This window comes from Sycon ciliatum, chromosome 8 (genome assembly GCF_964019385.1).
Source record: "Sycon ciliatum chromosome 8, ocSycCili1.1, whole genome shotgun sequence".
In the NCBI taxonomy this organism is placed as follows: Eukaryota; Metazoa; Porifera; class Calcarea; order Leucosolenida; family Sycettidae; genus Sycon; species Sycon ciliatum.
The window spans coordinates 5,338,205-5,344,245 of NC_088650.1; the positions used below are offsets into that span (position 1 = coordinate 5,338,205).

At 46.2% G+C, this 6,041-nt stretch overlaps 1 protein-coding gene across 2 annotated transcripts in view; it reads right to left on the reverse strand.

The window, feature by feature from the left end:
* Positions 1 to 5,736: 5,736 nt before the first annotated feature.
* LOC135822903 (oxidation resistance protein 1-like) overlaps positions 5,737 to 6,041 on the reverse strand; it is a 16,331-nt gene continuing 16,026 nt past the window's right edge. For both annotated transcript variants that reach the window (XM_065335742.1, XM_065335743.1), the window contains exon 16: positions 5,737 to 6,041. This exon is cut by the window's right edge and continues 1,178 nt beyond it. The gene's annotated coding sequence lies outside the window, so the exon portion shown is untranslated.

Sequence of the window (6,041 nt, forward strand, 5' to 3'; positions counted from 1 at the left end):
GTTTTGAAATTTTTGCTGAACATATCTCAGGAGAGATGGCATGTATGAACTTAGTCCATGTGAACTCAATCAGCCCATGAACTAACCCATGAACAAATGCTTTCCTTGCAGACGTGCATGTGTCTATCCAATCTACACGTAGAGATCATTCCATGCCCTCAGTGAATGGCCTATTTATACAAATAATATATTATATTATTTGTCCATACACTTCATCTGCATGTTGTCTCTATGGAGAAGGGTATTATTCATTTCATATGAAGAAGTTCGGGCAATAGATGCTTTCCTCTGGTATAATTCTGTTCACCTGATGTTCTTTCTAGCTTCATGGGTAGCTTAGGTGAGGTACCATCACCATCATGTTTACATGAGGGTCAAACACTGCACCGTTCTTTGTCGTGACATGACGTAAGTTATTGTAAGTGCTCGCAGACTCCATACGTCCCAGCAACACCTAGCATGGTTTCCCGTGAACGTTGTGGGTGAACAAATTCCTGTCCAACATATTTATACAGACATGCCAGCACACACCATGCACCATACACACACTTGCCCTGCCCTGTCGAGTCACTGCCACGTGGGCCCGGAGGGGCAGTGGAGAGAGAATGGGAGAACGCCGCCCCATGGCACCCGGGACACAAAAACAAGAGTTTGTCTATGTAGGGAGCAACACACATACATACATACACATGCACACACACACACACACACACACACACACACAATGAGAGTTCGGGTCATCTGCCACGAGACTGACGTACGGCCGCGGAGAGCTTCAGCAGCGGTGTCTATTCCTGCCCTGGACCGAACGGAAGCAGCGGTCGCAGGACACACAGTATTCACCACAACACGGCTCCACTGTCGTCGGGGGCTGAGCCACACACTTGTGACGGGCAAGAACGCCATAGCTAAGAAAGCAACGGCCACAGCGATCACACTGGCATGCTCCACGCTGCTCCTGCACACTCTCTCTCGCTCACACACACACACACACACACATACACACACACACACACGTGAGCACATACTGCAAGAAAGAAAGAGAGCATGAGTGTCACATTCTTGCATAGGAAGTGTTTATCAGCACACACTTCTACATGCACATGCAGGCACTCAACGACCAACTATGCACCATGCCGTATGTTCGTCAAACGTAAGATTGCAATACCAAAGAACAACATTAACAAGATCACTTACTTCGTTCTCCTCCAAGTGTGTCCTCCCCAGCCAGGCCGTCTCCTGCATTTCCCTAGGCGGAATGTAGCCTACGAAATGGTTTCTCTAGACTAGGAGAAGATGCTTGGTATTCGCCATCTCTCCTGAGAAATGTTCAGCAAAAATTTCAAAACATACGACATTATTTCGTTCGCTAATCTCCGCTACTCGTCGTCTCACCTGGCTTCAGAAGATGTTACGAGAGATAGGAGAGTCTTCAGCAGGCAGCGCATCCATCTTCAGGAAGTGGAAAGAGCAAACGGCAAGGTCCTTGGTTGAGGTAAATGCTGAACGTTTGATTTGTCCCAACCAAGATTTCAGCACTTGGTTCGTCACGATTTTCGCTTGCCAGCTAACGTCTCCGCACTCCAGCTTTCCCCTGTCGGTGTCACGTCCCAGTACACAACGGAGAGGACTACTGATAAACAGTTCACGGCACTAACAGCATTGAACACAGTACTTCTTTCACTTCGTGAATACAAGAAGACAACTGAAAATGCCACAATTCTGCAGTGATCGACCTTCTCTCTCACGGAGCTAAGCAGAATGTGCGTCATCACCTGTAGTCGCCATGGAAACGGGATCAGGAAATCGGCGATATGGCAAGTTTCCCTTGCCGTACGCAAGCGAGAGATATACCATCGGAACCGATATCCAATTGTCTTTCATCTGAGCCCTACTTGAAAAATCGATGCACTTCCCCTTTAATCTTATATCAACAAGAGTACATAACCCCGGGGGTTTATGTACTCTTGATATTACACACTCACTGTCAAGTACTTATATTACACACTTACTGCCATGACACTTCAAAGCTTGTGTCCTGGCCGATCTTGACTTTGTCGGCACTAGATACGCCGAAGCCCGGCGATGCTAATTGCAGATGCACACGCACGCACATTCGCATGCAAACACACACACACACACACACACACACACACACACATGCGCACACACAGAAAACGTGTGCATACGCACAAAACACATGCGCACATACAGGTGCATGTACACATGACACACACGCACACTCACACGGGCAAGCGCGCGCGCACACACACACACACACACACACACACGCCACGCACACACACACACGCGCGCGCCACACATACACACGCCACACGCCACAAACACACATTATACTGGTCAACTCGTGTAGCATAAAGGTTTACAGTGACACAAATGGTCGTCATCAAAATAATACTAAAGACAAGTGCATTCCAGAGTGACTTTTCCGTGCAACCCCAAAAGATCAAGGCGTCTGACATGCTCATCAAGGAATAGAGATGAGTAGATCAGACACACTGCTCTTCTGTACCCCAGTTACTCTTGTTTTAATGTCTTTCCAGTGTTCTATTAGCATCTCTGGTTCTAATCTATAGATATTCTTCCTCTCCTTTGATTTTAATTCTCAGATTTTATTTGAGTCTTTAATATTCCTTCTATTTTTCATTATTCTATTGGTCTGGAGAGACTCCCATGATAGGTATCCATTGATTTACCTCTGGAGAATCCGTAAATAAACAATACAATGCAGTGGTCAAACATTGAATAAACCAAGCCGGCAGCTGGGCTGCTTGTGCACAGGAATGGTGGACAGGAATGGTGGACAGGAATGGTGAAGGTCTAGACTGCAGTGTGTTACATGTATACGGGACTACGGGTCCGGAGTCCACATACAGCGGCCGGAGCAGCAGCAGCAGCAGCAGCAGCAGTGACAGAGGATAATCCTTACCTTGCGCGTGGCTTGCTCCCAGCGCCAGGACGCCAGCCAAAACCACCAATGATGGCAGCATTCTGGCAGCGGAGTAATTCCAACACTCGATTTCAGACACCTGAATCCCAGGTGCGGTATAGATGCGGCGTGTGCCTAGTTCGGCTATCCTCCGTACGATGCTCAGCAGATCAGATCCTTCAAGAACTAACAGCACATTGGTCTACACCATGCTTGCAACAAAACCAACCAAACAGATACAACGACAGGATTTCGATTCGAAGAACATAATCTGACATTCAACAGTCTCAAAAGTGAAAACAAATCAAGAAAAGCAACCCCCGCGCGACGTCTGAATGATTTTTTGCGCTGGTAGATTCTATGCAGTCTCGTGACTTCCACGAACACGTCACGCGTGCACGAGGTGACTAAAAAAATGCAAGGCATTTTCTGTTTTCCTCAAATCGAGCGCAAGCGAGAAACTACTACATTTCAAAACTATAGTCTAGACGTGTACCTAGGCAAAAACCGTTATGCCAGCATCTATACCACATAAAAACAGAGAATTATGAGAGTAATTGTGGAGCGGTCCTGAGCAATATTCCGAAAACTATTCTCAAAAAGTTCCAGCCAAATTTGAAATATTTCAAAAACCCTACGCGTCTATAGTTTTGAAATGGACTGTGTACCATTGGTGTACAGACTGACAGTCTGTACTGTACATGTACTCAGTATACTGATTACTGACAGTACTGTAATTCATGGTAATTATCGTTGGTTGTGCATGTTGATCCATATGGCCATGGCCGGTGGTTGCATTTCAGATTTTCTCCCGTGGACACTGTAGTGCTTTCATTCTTTTGCCAGACTTGTGAGCTACTACTACTACTACTACTACCAAGAGTAGATAAACACTACTCTTTATCTACTCTTGCTACTACTACTAGCACTCTTGCTACTAGTAGTAGTACACTAGTAGTACTATGTTTTTCGATTTTGACAGCATGTTACAAGGCGAGGACGCGTAGTGCTCCTGACTACAACCAAAATCGAAAAACATGTTAAAGGGGAAGTATACCCTAAAATCAAATTTTCACCAGTTGTAGTCTTCTGGGTGCTGAGTCGAATGGTCTTGGTCCGAGGAAGCTGCGACGCTCCCTTCCTACTTGAATCCCAATCGAACTCGCGCACTTCCACCGAAACTGGGTGACTGCGCCCTACTAGATGGGGATTTGTATGCAAAATGTCACTAAAAGCGCCATTTCGTTCTTAGAAAAGCACGGATGACCGCGATTGGCCCATATGTTGTAGTCTTTTGGACGCTGAGTCGACTGGTTTTGGTCCGAAAAGGCTGCGATGCAGCGTTCCTCCTTTATTCCCAATCGAACATGGTTGAACAAGTGGTCACGTGCTCCTGGGTGCCCAAATCACCTGGTCACCGCGCCAGCAGGTGACAACTTTCACACCAAGGTTCAACTCGAGTTCAACTCGAGTGACAGGACTGCACCCAAAAAAGGTCAAACAGGCTAGTAAGTTGTACCCTGCAGGCACGGTGACCAGGTGACTGGTGTACGCAGGAGCACGTGACCGCTTGTTCAACCATGTTCGATTGGGAATAAAGGAGGAACGCTGCATCGCAGCCTTTTCGGACCAAAACCAGTCGACTCAGCGTCCAAAAGACTACAACATATGGGCCAATCGCGGTGATCCGTGCTTTTATAAGAACGAAATGGCGCTTTTAGTGAGATTTTGCATACAAATCCCCATCTAGTAGGGCGCAGTCACCCAGTTTCGGTGGAAGTGCGCGAGTTCGATTGGGATTCAAGTAGGAAGGGAGCGTCGCAGCTTCCTCGGACCAAGACCATTCGACTCAGCACCCAGAAGACTACAACTGGTGAAAATTTGATTTTAGGGTATACTTCCCCTTTAACTACCAAGCAAGGCTTCTGTATATACTAGTAGCAAGAGTAGATAAACAAGAGTGTGCAACTCCGGATGGATTGGCCCACGGCGGAATTTTTTGTTGACGTAATCTTTTCGACGACGCACGCGCTGCGAGCCTTTTGGAGAGTTTTCCCTCGTGCACTTGGCTGGGCTTTACACTACAAGGTCGGTGCCCAGCACGTGCTCTCACACTGCTCTGCGGCAAAGCCGCGTTTCTCTGAAAAAAGGTGACGTAAACAAAAAATTCCGCCGTGGGCGCGGGGTATCTGCAGATTGTGCAGGAGAGATCCGGAGTTGCACACTCTTGTTTATCTACTCTTGCTAGTAGTACTAGTAGTAGTAGTACAATCATGCACATGTATTCAACTTATTGTACATACTGTAAGACATGTTATTATAACGAGTCGCAAATTTAACGATTGTCCAAAATTCATAGGTTAACGAGACGATATGTTAACGATCTTGCAGTATTCAAGCCTATCCACGCACAATATTATTATATATGAAGCATTACAGCCTGAACGAATCTTATTATAACGAAGAAATGTCATCCGTTAAAACGTTAGATTTACTTCCTCGTTATATATACATGTCTTATTAATTATGCTGTCTTTTGTAGGCACCATCAGATCGATTATTGTAAATTATTATTAAAATATCCATCAATGGATACCAGTACCGGTGCTCGAACTTCAAAGGATGTCCAAGAGCCATGCACTAATTAAACCATCGACCGTGCAGCACCCAACCAGCAAGCATCCATCAAAGGTGTTTTTTAAACGTATGGGCTGCTCAGTGCTGGTGTCAGTCGAGCAGCACTTTCGACAGTTTCAGCCTCAGTACAACCAAGAAAAGGGAATGAGCAGGGAGTTAAGTTGTGAGCATCAAGACAGAGTCGACTTGTTAGGGAAATCAAAGCCAAAATAATAATAAAAAAAGAAATCTTTGCCTGCAAAATTCGGCGGAAATATTCCAAATCTTGCCGTCACACACACGTACCGATAATAGGTCGTACCCAGGAGCTGAGGGAGGGGGGGGCAGAAGCTATTCTCGGCATTCTTGCCAGGCACAGCACAAACACGTACACATGGAAAAGCAGCGAGAGAGCATGAACGCAAGTTCACCAAGCCCGAACTACAGGAAAACAGTGTCACAGTGCAAGGGAAAC